Below are 14,752 nucleotides of genomic sequence, written 5' to 3' on the forward strand. Positions count from 1 at the left end.
ATAAATTGAATAAGTATGGAGAAAGAATTAAATTCTCACACATACTTCTTTTGAAAATATATATGTGTATAGTGCCCCTTTGTTATTTTCTAGCAATTGATTTATATACAGATTCTATACAAGCACAATCAAATGTTCTGGAATTTCTATTCCTCTCAGTATTATTCATAATTTATTACAACTTGCTCAGATCCATTCTTTTGTATAGTAAATAAAAAACAACAAATACAGTCTTTCTTGTATTTTCTACATTCAGTAAAGTGCCATTTGACATAGGCTGCACTACAACTTTTTCAGGGGAGCTCTAGCGACCTAGAAATAAGGAATTTCACAGCCAGTTTGAAAGCACTAATGTTCAAATCCACCATCTGCTCCACTTGAGAATGAAAGATAGTCTCCTCCAGTGTGATTTATAGGCAATGAAGTATGAATCAGAAGGATAATCTCCAGTGTGATTTACAGGCTCTGAAAACACTCTAGATAGTGAGATATGAGTCATTTTAAACTTGACATTATAAAACAAGAACAACATTTCTTGTTCTTTACACTATTCTAAGTCCAACTCAAATGCCTAGCAGTTCTCTGTCAGTGTATTACTCCACTTAGATTTTAATAATCTTTAGCAAGGTTTCAGGGATTTCTGATGGCTTAGTGTTAAAAAGTTGTGCTGCCAACTCAAAGGTTCATAGTAGAATCAACCAGTTGTTTCATGAAAGAAAAGATGGAAAATCTATTCCTGTGTGATTTACTGCCTCTGAAAATTCCCTAGAGGGTCAGTTTTGGATAAGTTCAAGCTAGATGGTACATAGCAACAACAACTAGCATGATTTTACTCGTTTGTTGTAGTAAAGGTTCGTTAGACTATTTTTACTTTACTTTATACACTGCTATTTTTAAATGGTACGTGATACAGATTTCTTCCTGTGGTTTTGCCAGATAGTTGTTTATCAAATTTCTTGACATAAACAAATGATCACTCATAGGCCAATATTTGATCAAGCTTTTTTGTTGTTGTTGTTTTTTAACTCAGATTCCACTGCATAGAACCTACCACCGTGGTCATGTCTTAATTCGAAAAGCTCAGACACAATCTATCTCTTTGGTCACAAGGAAGTGACAAAGGATAAATTTACTAGACAGATGATGATCTCTTCCTCAAAAGTTTAATTTTTAACAAACCTAAATCTGACAGTCATGATCATATGCTACTTTGTGACATGGTTCTGTATCAGCCAATATTTTTGTTAAAATGACTTTGTGTATTTTTTCTATCTTCTTTTGATGCTTCCTGGCTCATTCAACAAAGGAGGGAGAACAAAATATTCTGAAGAAATTGATAAAAAAATCAGATCCCAGGAACTGATGGTGTACCGATTGATATATTACAACAAACAGATACATCCCTGGATGTGCTCAGCATGTTATGCCAAAAAATCTGGATGGAAGTTACATGACTGCCTGAGAAAGACCCTTATTTACTCTCATCCCTAAAAAAGGTGATCCAGCAAAATGCAAAAACTATTTTTTAAAAATCATCAAAGATTACATGCAAACAAAAGCTCTCTGAAGATTATCCAAAAAATGTCTAGAACTTCCAGAAATACAAGCTGGACTTAGAAGAGGCCATGGTAATAGGGAAAACACTGGAAATGTTAGATGGATCTCGACTGAAAGCAAAGAATACCAAAAGGATATCTCTTTGTGTTTTATTGACTGTGTGAAAATATTTGACCGTGTGAATCACAACAAATTTTAGCGGACTTTGATTGAAAAGAATGTTAGCCAGAACTCTAGGTTGTGTCCAAGAGAAACCTATACCTAGACTAGGAAACTATTGTAAGAATAGAGCAAGGGAACACTACATATTTTCAAAATCAAGAAAGAAGTATATCAGGGATGTATATGTCATACTTTTCCAGTCTACATGCTGACCAGATTGTTCAAAGAATACCCATTATGAAGAAGAGTGCAGTTTGGAGGCCGACTCATCAACAATTATTTTTATGCAAATTGCATCTTCTTTCTTGCTAAAATTGAGGATTTGAAGTATTTGCTGCAGAAGGTAAGTGGCAACAGCTTTCAATACGGATTGCATCTCAACATCGAGAAAACAAAATCACCACTCAACCAGTTGGAAACATCATGATAGATGAAAAAAAGATTGAAGGTGTTAAAGATTTCATCGTTTTTGGATCCACAATCAACACTCTTGGCACCATCTGTCAGGAAATCAAAAGACAAATTGCATTGGGAAAATCTGTTGTCAAGGCCCTCTTTCTAGAGTGTAATTCCAAAGACCAACATGTGCTTTATACAGGCCACAGTCTTCTCAATTGCTTGTTATACATCTAAAAGTTGGACAATTAATATAGGTGGCAGAAGAAGAATCAATGCCTTTGAGTCGTGGCACTGAAAAATAGTATTTGACTTACCAAGGAATGTCAAGAGAACAAACAAGCCTAACCTGAAGAGAGTGAAACCATGTTTCTCTTTAGAGGCAGAGACTTTGAAGCTCCATATCACGCACTTTTGGTATGTTACCAGAGGTAAGTTCAGTACTTTAAGAAGAACATCATGCATGGAAAGGTGAGGGACAGTGCAGGAGAAGATGAGACAAATAGTCACGTAATAACTGTGGCAATGAGGTCAAGTGTGTAAAAAAATTGTGCAGTTGACTCAGGATAAGTCAAGGTTCAGAGTTGTTGTTCACAGGATCACTACTGAGTACTAGTTGACTCAACAACATATAACAAGAACAATCTGGAACTTAGCTTGTTAACTGGCATATTGTTGGAAATAAATACATGCTGATAAAATAAATTTAATGACAGAGATATTTCACTTACTTAAACTACCAGAACAAACAGAATCTATACAAAAAGGTTTTACCCAATAAAAAATATTTCTCTAACATACTTTTGGCATGTTACAAGGAGGAATCAGTTTGTGGAGACTGAGATCATGGTTGAAAGGGTGGAGGAACAGCACATGAGAAAATGATCCTTGAGCGGTTGAATTGATTTAGTGAGTGGAGTAATGAGGATAGGTGTGTCAGAGACAATAATGTTGGTACAGGATAGAGCAGGTTTCAGAGGTGCTGTACATACAGTCACTATGATTTGCAAGTGACTCAATGGTTGTTTTTGTTATGTGCCGTCGAGTTGCTTGCAACAACAATCCTAAACCTTGCTCTATCTTGTGCCGATAGCACTGCCTCCAACACACCCAACCTGATTACACTAGTTACTGAATCAGTCCACCTTATAGGGTTTCTTCCCCATCTGCGCTTTCCCTCCACCCTCCCAAGGACCGGTCCCTCCTTACAACATGTCCAAAGTATGTCAGACGAAGCCCTAGAATCCTTGCCTCCAAGGAGCATCCCAGTTTAACCTTCTCCAGGATGTACCTGTTTGTCTCCTTAGCAGTCCTTGGTATACGCAATACTCTTCTCCAGCACCACAGCCCAAAGGCATCAATTCTCCTTCTATCCTCCCTAGTAATTGTCCAACACGCTAATGCAAAACAAGTGATTGCAAAGACCATGGCCTGTATCAGTTGCACTTTAGTCTCGAGAGTGACACCATTGCTCTTCAGTACTTTGGAGAGGCCCCTAACAGCAGACTTTTCCATCACAATACGTCTTTTAATTTCCTGGCTGCTGCTGCCAAGAGGGTTGACTGTGGAACCAAGCAAACTAAATTTGTTAACAATCTCAATCCCTTCACTTAATGGTCATAAAAATAAGAACAATATAATGAGTTTCTATTAAAAATGCCATTTAAAAAAACCCTTCTATGAATTTCTTTCAGAGTCATTTACTCACTTAGTCTTGTTCATGTTTGGGTTCTTTTATTGTTTTTACTTCTTGTTATTATTAGGCACTATCAAGTCAAGAATGACTCATAGCAACTCCACAGACAACTGACCTGAACCCTGCCATATTCAATGCCATCTTCATAATCTCTGACACACTCTAACCCATTGCTGATGTCATTGTGTCAATTCATCTTCTAAGAGGTCTTCCTTTCCTTTTCTGATACTGTCCCTTTCCAAGGAATAGACCTGTCTAGCAAAATTTCTGTATAAGGAGCAGTAGTAACATGGGAAGGATGAGTTTGACTTCTCCCTACTTTATAAAGGGAAACTGTCTCCATCAATAACATCTAAAGTAACAAATGGCTACATGGTCACACGTGTGATACTTTATGTTCCTGCTCACAATTCTGTGAATCATGGGGTAAAATATTAGTTGAAATGTGATAACAGACTTTTTTCATTGTTGTAGGATTTATTAGGAAAATAGATTGGGAAATGGTGGAGACAAAGAATAACACAATGCAAGTCCAGTTGTGGTTCAGTAGTCCCAAGCCAAATAAATATGGTACAATTCTTCAATTAGTGAAAGTCTAGGTTTAGCTAAGCAGCACAATTGTTGTACTGGTTTCCTTAATCATTCAAATTATCTCAAAGCTGTTACAAGTACTCAATAATCCAGCAAGTTAAACCTTGAACTGTGGCTCCATCTCCAGAGTTCCTCTGGTTATACCTTTGAACAGTCTTTTCAAGGTCTCTCACAATCTCTTCACAGCAATGCCACAGTTTCATTATCCTCTCTCCACCATGGTCTCTCACAGTGTGGACAGTGCTTTCTTTAATTGGTCCTTCAGCTGTTGATGCTTTGAAGACCGTATGTCCGCATTTAAGACAGCTGGAAACCAAGTCCCCAGTGGGCACTAACAAAATGGATGTTATTTTGGTTCTCATGTTCCTTTGAATGAATTGTGGCATCATGGATAGAAAAGCCAATTTTTAAGCTTTCTGACACTACAGTGTCCAAAGTATGAAAGACAAAGTTTAGTTATCTTTGCCTCCAAGGAGCACTCTGGTTGTACTTTTTCTGAGACTTTCATGTTCTTTTAATCTGCGATGATTCTTACAGTTTTGAGTTTGCATTTAGGCCTTTACTCAACACTACATGGTTCAAAATCAGGAGTGTGCCAGGGATGCATCCTGTCCCCATACCTTTTTTAATCTGTATGCAGAACAGATCAACTGGGAAGTAGGGCTTTATGAGGAGGAATGTGACATCAAGATTAGAGGAAGACTTATCAACAACCTATGATAAGCATATAACACAACCTTGCTTGCTGATTAAAGAAAACCTGAAGTTGTTGCTGCAAAATGTCAAGGACTTGGATTGAAGCTTAACATCAAGAAGACAAAGATTCTGACCATTGGGCCAATTGGCTGCATTATAATAGATGAAGAAGAGATTGATGTTGTTAACAACTATAGCTAGCTCAGCTCCACAATTAACACTTTTAACACCAGCAGTTAAGAAATAAAAAGACTCATTGAACTAGGAAAATTTGCTGTCAAGGACCTCTCCAGAGTGCTGAAAAGCAATGATGCCAGTTTAGAGACTAAGGTGTGTCTTATCCAGGCCATGGTCTTTGCAATTACGTAGGGCTTCAGAGCACTTGACAATGACTAAAGATGACACAAGAATTTATGCCTTAGATTGTGATGCTGGAGAAACATCTTGAACATACTATGGACTGTCTCGAAAACAAATTGGTCTATTTTGGGTGAAATCAAGTTTCTTCTTGGAGCCTAGGATTTTGAAGCTTCACCTACCATATTTTGGACACATGCATAAGAGAGACTGGTCCTTGGAGAAGGACATCATGCTTGAAAGGACGGAGGGACAGCGGAGGAGAAGACCCCAGATGAAATAGATTGATTCAATAACTGGAACAATGAGGGTTGGTGTGTCGGAATTAGTGAGAGTGGCTCAGGACAAGGATGTGTTCCAAGCTAAGGTACATAGGGTTGCTATGGGTCGCAGGCAACTCAATGACACATAACAACAATAACAGCGACATATTTTACTGTTTGGGGTATGTGGGGTTTTATAATTTTGTTTTTTTTTAATTTAAGCTTCTTGTTTAGAGTCAACAAAATCTCGTGGAGGGCCTTTGCATTTAAAAGTAGGTTATTATATTTTGGAAGAACATTTTTCTAAGTGGCACAGTACTCTTCTGTTAATTTTCTGTACTGAGATAACCTGGAGTTGCTGTGATCCTGAACCTTGTGCCATTGGGGTATTAAATACCATAACAGCCATCTATGGTGGACAGTGTTTGGTGAAGCTCCCAGAGTAAGAAAGATTTGGAAGCAGAAGCAGCATCCAATTCTTAAGCAACATGTCTCTAGTAACTTTATGAACTTTGAAAAATGACAATAGCTATAGAAAGTTTAAGGTATTTTTTTCGTAGGGTTGCTATAAGTCATACTCTACTCAACAGCAATCAAAAACAACAATATGTATCCTTTAGGCAGCCCATAGGATATTCAGTACTCATCTCCAACACCGAAATTCAAGAGCATCAATTCTTCCTTTGTCATTTTATTAATTACCCAGTTCTTTGATGGATACCAGGTGACTGAGAAGACCATGACCTTAATCAAGTGTATCTTAGTCTTTAAATTTATATCATTGCTCTTCAGTATTTTTTTTCTTTTTTTTATTATTATTAAATTTTATTAGTTTCAATGAACATTCACAGGGATCCTGGGCATTCACTCCTTCATTGCCACACCATTCTCTCCACCCTCCTCCCCAGTTTGTTCTTCTTCCCCGCCATCCGAATGTCTGTTTTAATTGTCCAATTGCCACAGTGCTTGTCAAAGTCAGTTCTGATTAATCTCCTTTGTCGGTATGTCCTTTGCCATTCCCTATCACTACTCCTTGAGAGAGACTTCACCCTGATTCATAAGGAAAAGGGAATGGAGTATTCTCTTAGCTACTTCCTGCTGAAAAGGGACGCTGTCGGTTTCAGGGTGAAGATCTTCTCTCACTACTCTAAAGGGCCCCTTTGGCAGTAGGAAACACATAGACTATTATGGAGATTGATTTTGGAATTTAGATGCACTCTTATTGATTGTGCTTGGCCGTACATGTTCATATCCTTGAAGATGTATCATGGGGGTGTTGCAATCTAGAAGACACAAATTTGACTAACAAGTTATAAGAACATGAGTCAAAAATTATGGAAAAGTAAAAGAAAGGATTCTTTCATTGTTTTACAAACCCTCCCCCAGGTCCCCCCCACCATGTAGCTCTCTCTCTAGACTCCTGTGATGACGGAAGTACCTAGTCATATGCCTAATGCAATATGTCTCTAGAGTTCTTGACTTCTGGTACCAAAGGTGGAGCTATTGAGCCAAACAAGTTGAAATTATTGACAACTCAAATCCTTTCTTCATCTATCATAATGTTGATTCTTGGTTCTGTAGTAAGACCTTTGTTGTTGTTGTTTTTTATGTTCAGATGTAATCTATGCGGAAGGCTGTAACCCTTGATTTTCTGCAGTAAGCATTTCATATTATCTTCATTTTCAGAAACAAAGTTGTGTCCTCTACATAACGTAGGTTGTTGGTGACTCTTCTCAAATCCGAATGCCATTCTTCTTCATAAAGTGCAGCTTCACGAATTGTTTTCACAGCATACGGATTGAATATGTAAGGAGAAAGAATGTAACTCTGACATGCACTCTTCTTGTTTTTAAGCCAATGTCTCATTGCTGGTTTAAAAAACAGTCTCTTGGTTTAGGTATAGATTTCATATGAACACAATTAAGTGTTCTGGGATTTCCATCCTTCTCAATGATAACCATAATTTACTATGATTCACCTGGTCAAATACCTTTATATATTCTTCTCTTTCAGCCAGGATCCAAGAGCATTTTTTAAATGTACAATTAAAAATATTACTTAATAATTTTTCTGACTTTTAACCCTGAAAGTTCACTCATGTTTGGCTCCCCCAAAGGCTAATGCTCAAGTAGAAGGAATAAGTCCTAAAAATTATCACTCAGTCACAAGATTTTTCTTAAGCACTGTATTTAAACTAGCCAGGTTTCAGTTTATTTTCTGTCAGTATAATATATAGTCTATCTGTATCATCGTGTTAGAGAGAAGATAAAATGTGACAATTAAAACTGAAATTTTTAATGGATAAAATTTTTAAATGGATTAAATTAATCCATTAATTAATGTAATTAAAAATTTAATGGATAAAAAAAATCTAGTGGATAAAAAGTGACACTGTTGACCCAAAGATTTAAAATCACTAGATAATCCAAGGATGAAAGATAGGAATTCTCCTCTCTTGTGATCTATACCCTCTGAAAATATACTGGAGAGTCAACTATGAGTCAGTTGTGACTCAACAAAATAAAGCAACAGTGACAGTGATCTGAAGATTGGTGATTAAAATCTGTCTGATGATGTCAGATTACTTGAAAGTCTTCTTCCACAAAGATCATAGTCAAGAAGAAAAAACAAAGCAATTCTACTCTATAATATGTGGAGCTGTGATTCACTTAATGACAAGGACATGAATTAGACATAATTAAAAGCTGATGATGGTCCCCTGGAGAGAAATTCCAAGACTATCCAGTCATTCCCAATGAAATAAAAATATCTAAGAAATTATAGAATCCTCAAATAAATGTTACAATAGAGAGAAGAAGAAAGCTGACCTGAGTAAATCAGTAAGCACAAGTTATATGATTATCCCACATCCTGCTATTATTCAATAGAAATTGATTAGATGTTTTAATGACATCGTGTGTTGACATATGACCTGAAAAAAGGTTTCTATTTTTACTATAGGCCTACCAGTAGCCTCACAGAAGTGAAAAGTTATTCAGAGAGTATCTGAAGAATCCTGATTTCGGGTTAAGGGTAACTGTGAATAAAATGCAAGTAAGATTGTTGAAGCATTGCTATTTTTTTCCAATCCTGTTGCCATAGTCTTCCTCATAGAACCCAGCCTCCCATATGATGTGTTCCACACATAGAATTAAAAGGTATAGAGATAGGATATATCCCTGGGTTACACATTTTCTGATTTTGAATTGTACAATGTTCCTTTGCTGTCTTCTGAGTACTGCCTCCTGGTCTAAGTATAGGTTTCAGATAGACATAATCAAGTGTCTGGGATTCACATTATGTCAAGTTTAGTCATAAATTGTTGAACTCCACACAACCAAATGCCTTTACAAAGTGAATGAAATACATATAGAAATTCCCCTGGTAATCTCTTCTAAAAGCTAAGATCCATCTAACATTAGCTATAATTTCCTTAGTGGCACAGGGACTTCTAAATCCAGCTTGTACCTTTGGCAGTTCTCTCTTGATATACTGTTCCAATTGTTTTTGGATAATCTTCAGCGAAATCTTGCTTGCATGTAATATTATTGATATTGTTGGATAATTTCTACACTCCACTGGATCATTTTATCTGGAATAGGAATAGAGAAGAGTATTGTAGATACTCTGTTAAGAGAACAAATAGGAATGTCTTGGAGAGAGTGAAACCGAGCTGCTCCTTGGATGTAAGGATTTTGAAAGTCCCTCTCACATACTTTGGGCATGTTGCCAGGAGGAACTAGTCGTTGAAGAAGTGTATAATGCTTGGAAGGGTGAAGGGATAGCACAAGAGAAGACGACTTTGGATGAGATGGATTGATTTAGTAACTGGGGTAATAGGAATACGTATGTCAGAGACAGTGAAATTGGCTCAGGATAGGGCAGAGTTCTGAGCTATTGTTCATAGGGCTACTATTAGTTGAAGGCAACTAACTAACTAACTAGCTAACTAACTAACTGGCACACAACAAAAACTTAACTACCTCTATCAAACTCATTGTCTCTAAAGCAGTCCTAACTCACAGCAATTTTGTTTCTAAGATAGTAAAGGTGGACTAGTTAGCAGACAAATAGTTGCACTTACAACTCAAAGGCAGGCAGGTTGGATGCATTAGCCAATACTTGGTAGAAAAATGGGTGATTTCCCATTGCATAATTTAAATCTTCTGAAAATTCTCTAAAGATTCAGCTTCAAATTACAACTGGCTCAGTGGCAAATAACAACAGTAAATCTTCATGGGATAATGTTGTCAATAATTTTTTACAGAGTGCCAAGTATATTCAAACTGCCAACCATTTTATTAGAAACTCAATGTGTTATATGAATTCTACAACTATGACTATTAAGTGTTGTTGTTGTTGTTAAGTGCAGCTGAGTCATAGACAACTCATAGCAACCCTATGAATGAAAGACCTGAACACTTGTATAACTTTCATTGTTTCTCCAAATGAAGAGTAGTACTAAAACTATTCATTTTTTAGTTTGTTGTTGATAGCACTTGTCAACACAGTACGAGTGCACATTGACTGCATATACAAGTCCAAAACAGTACTGGGTCTTTTACCATTATCAGAATGAAAGAGATGTTGTAACTTGCTACTGGCAGACACTATGACAATTTACCTTCTTGTTTTCCACTTAATAGTTTTATATAATATTTGTCCTGGTGGGGCTGAGTTAGTTCACTTAGCAAAATGCTCTCCAGTCCCTCCCAATTTAGGTAACAATTTACAAAATCATTGCTCCTGCATGCTGCATATTGTATTCCATTGTGTGAATGTATCATAATTTCTCAATCTATTCGTTTGTCATTGGACACCTTGGCTGTTTTCATGTTTTTGCAATGGTGGATAATGCTGTTATGAACACTGGTGTATTAGTCTCCATTTGAGCCTCAGTTCTCTTTTTTTTTCAGAGTATATTCCAAGTAGTGGAATAGCTGGGTCACATGGGATTTCTTTGTTGAACTTTTAGAGGAAGCTTCAAACTGCCTTACAGAATGGTTGTACCATTTTACCATCCCATCCCATCAACAATGTGTAAGAGTTCCTTTCTCGCCACATCCTCTACAACATTTATTACTTACTGACCTATTAAACTTTACCACTGTTACTAGAGTAAGATGGTACGTCATTGTGGTTTTGATTTGCATCTCCTTTATTGTCAGTGTCATCCCCGCTTCTAAGGAGCATCTAGCTGAACAGATTTTTTCATTCTTCTGGCAATCTGTGATATATTTAATATTCCTCACCAATGCCATAAAATAATCAATTTTTCTTCAGACTTCCTTAATCATTGCTAAGCATCTGAGGTGATTGAAAACATTCTGGTTTGGCTTAAACTCAGCTTTAGTCTTCACACTGACATTTTTATTTTATTAACATTTTCAGGAATTCTTCTGAAACAAATTTGCCCAGTGTATACAGCATCTGATTTCTTGAATACTGCTTCTGTGAGTTTTAATTGTGGATTCAAGTAAAGAAAAATCTTTGACTTCAATCTTTTCTCCATTTATCACGGTATTGCTTGCTGGCGAAATTGTGAGGATTTTTAATTTCTTTATCATGAGATGAAATCTATGCTGAAGATCGTACTCTTTGATCTTAATCAATACATCTTTTCATTTTACTTTCAGCAAGCAAGATTATGTCCTTTGCATGTTGTTAATGAGTCTTTCTCCAATACCAATGCAACATTCTTCTTTATGTATAATAGTTTATGGGTTGTTTGCTCAAAATTATTGTTGAATACTTACAGGAAATAGTACAACACAAACCCACACTTTACCTGATTTAAAAACACATGTTCAGATCATTGTTCTTTAGATCATAAAGAAGTTCTTAAGGAAAACAATTAGGTGTTCTGAAATTCCAATTTCTTACAATGTGATTGTTAATGTCTTTAGGATCCACATTATTTGGATACATTTGTATGATTAATAACACACAAATATTTTGCCTGTATTCTCTGTTTTCAATCAAAATGCATCTCACATCAGCAGGTAGCTCTCATTATGCTACATCTTCCCAAACCAGCTTGGATTTCTGGGAGTAACTTGTTGATGTTTTTTATACTTTTGAAAACTATGCTTACCAAAATTTTACTTGTATGTGATCTTAGTGATATGTAACAATTTCTATAGCCAATTTCTCTGAAAAAAGCCTATTTCTCTGAAATAGGTACAGTCTTTCAAATTGTTGTTGTTATGTGCCGTCGAGTCATTTTTGTAAACACAAGTGTAAGTTTAGGGTTTATAACATGTAAATAAATGGAAGATAATCCTACAGAACTGAAAATCATGAGTTAAGAGAATTTGAACATATTTCAGGGGAAGAAAATTTGTATCAACTTGTCTAGGGTACATTGTTGGCTGACCAATAGCTAATTTTCCAACTTTCTTTGTATAGACAAGTGTTGGGGCAGGTAGGAGGAGTGCAGGGGCAAACAAAGCCTGGCAGCTCAGTGGGAGGCGCAGATCTCTTTAGCCTCTGACTTGGAGTGTGAATGGAACTGGGACGCAGAGCTGTGACAGCATGATGTCCAGTGATACGGAAGGATCACATTAATGCTCTAGAAACGAAGAGAATCCAGCTTCCCAGCCCAGAAGGAGACCTCCACTGCACAGATGCATGTCAACAGTGGGCCACCAGGCCAGCTCCTGGCAGGCGGCCAGGCCCATGATGAAAGCTGCTGTGAGCTGCACGCCTGGGGTCAAGGTCTGGTTGGTCATGGTCACAGAGATATCTCAGAAGAGACACTGTCCAGAAAAGGCTGACCGTCTACTGTCTGGGGCTCAGGGGAGCTTGGTCCACTGCATGCGAGCTTCTCATCGTTAACGTGGTGGAGAGGCAGTAATGGCTATGGTCAGCCATTGAAAATAGTCAAGAATCTTGTCCAAAAGGGGACAACGAGTTTGTTTCTTACGAGGTAGCTTTTCAGATAGAAGAGGACGAGGATGCTCAGCTGCCCGGCAGTGGCCTGCTGAGGATGGAGGTGAGGGCCTTGCTGCATCACCATGGCGGGTCTGAGTAGCAGGGTAGCCAAAAGCAGACCATGGCTGCCAGCCTCCTGGCAAGTACAGTGAGGACCAGTACGGCAGCTTCTTCTCCTAGTAAAGCAGCATCCTATGCGAAGTGGCCATGGAGGCTGTGACGCAGAGCATCCTGGCCAGAAGAAGCAGCACGAGCCCAGGCAAGAAGTCCCTCGCTTGGAAACACTTCTTCATCTCCCTCCGAGATAGCTCCAGGGCCAGCTGCATGTACTGCATGAAAGAGTTCAGCCGGGGCAAGAAAAAAAGGATCTGAGCATCCGCTGTCTGATGAGGCACACGAAGAGGGTCCACTCACCCACGGTGCTCAACCCAAGAACGGGGGGATGCCCACTGTGGCTGCCTTCGCCGCCCCTTCGCTGCTGCTGCCGCCTCAGGATGCAGATGAGGGCGACCTTGGGCCCATCTTCTTCCCCATCAAGCTTGTCAAGAAAATTGCATCCAAGACCCAGTCCCCAGATGGGATCACAGAGGAGTCAGTGTCTGTTATCTTCTGAAGAAGTCTCCTCTGACATATCCATTTCTGAGAAGTATGGCAGAGAGGAAGTCCTGGTGGGCTCCTCCCCATATCAGTCGAGTATGCAGTGCGATGAGGCCATGGAAGCTGGTACCGAGAAGGGTCGCGTCTCCAGGAACTGCTTAGGCTCCCATAGCAGGTCAGCGGTCTGGAAGCACTTCTACCTGTCCTCCCTGGACAGCTCCAAGGCCGCATGCAATGCACGAATGAGTTCAGTCTGGGCAAGAACGGAAAAGGACCTAGGCTTTAGCTGTCTGATCCCTCACATGTGGCGAACCCACCGCACCATCGTGCTATAGGAGGATGAGGGGGCCTGGGCATCCCGCCGCTCTACTCCACACCCCCACCCTGTTGCCCGCCCTGCTGTCTTCTGATGGGGACTTCCACTCTGCCTCATCTTCTCTGGGCAAGGGGTCCAGAGAGCCCATCTCAGCATCCTCCTCTCTGGACCGGCTGCCTGAAGACGCCCAGCCTCACTTCATCCCTGGGGACGGTCCAGTCTGATGGAGGATGAGTCAGTGCTGTCCTCCAAGGAGGAGGCTGACAGCGTCTCAGGTGTGTCTTCCCCCAAAAAGAAAGCTGGGCCGAGCCCTCAGGGCTTTGTGTGTGGCACGGTGTTCCAGCAAAAGAAGAAGGTAGTGAAGAGGCTCAAGTCGGAAGTCTGGCATCATTTCTCGCTGGCCCCCATGAACAGTCTGAAGGCCACGTGCAGGTACTGCAGCTGTGTCATCAGCCTGGGCAAGAAGGGAGACATTGGCACCAGCTGTTTGATGTGGCACCTGTACCGGCACCACCCAGAAGTGGTTGGGAGCCAGCGAGCCTTCCTCGGGGCCAGCCTGGCCAGCTCACCCTACGCCACGCTGGCTTCTGCGGAAGGCTCCGGCAAGCTACCCGACGCGCCAGCCGTGGCCACGAAGGAGAATCAGGGGACGTTTCCCGCCAGCAGCAAGAAGACCTCCAAACTGTGGAATCACTTCTCCATCTGCTCAGCCGACTCCACGAAGGTGGTGTGCTTGCACTGTGGGCGGACAATCAGCAGGGGCAAGAAGCCCACCAACCTCGGGACCAGCTGCCTACTTAGGCACCTGGAGAGGTCCCACAGCTGTATGTTGGGCGACACTGCCGAGACGGTGCTGCCCTTGGCTTCCGAGCTGTCCCGCACTCCAGACTGAGGAACCCAACGAAAAGTTCTGTGACTTGCATTCCGTTGCCAAAAAGACAAGTGTCACCGTGTGCCATGAAATCGATTGCACCTCATCATAGACGCCCTATGCACCATAGTTCTGAACTCTACCCTATCCTAAACCAGTATCACTCTCTCCAAAACATCTACACCCATTATCTCAGTCGCTATATCAATCCATTTCAACCTGTGTCTTCATCTCTTGAAGAGAGATCTTCTTCCTTCATACTTCCAAGCACTCCAAGGATTTATCCATCCTGGCAATATGTTCAAAGTATATTAATC

General features: G+C 39.8%; 1 pseudogene; it reads left to right on the forward strand.

The window, feature by feature from the left end:
* Window positions 1–12,344: 12,344 nt before the first annotated feature.
* LOC102848092 lies at window positions 12,345–14,547 on the forward strand (annotated as a pseudogene).
* Window positions 14,548–14,752: the final 205 nt, after the last annotated feature.

Source organism: Elephantulus edwardii, unplaced genomic scaffold, assembly GCF_000299155.1.
Source record: "Elephantulus edwardii isolate Elephantulus edwardi_28Jun2011 unplaced genomic scaffold, EleEdw1.0 scaffold00034, whole genome shotgun sequence".
Classification (NCBI taxonomy): domain Eukaryota; kingdom Metazoa; phylum Chordata; class Mammalia; order Macroscelidea; family Macroscelididae; genus Elephantulus; species Elephantulus edwardii.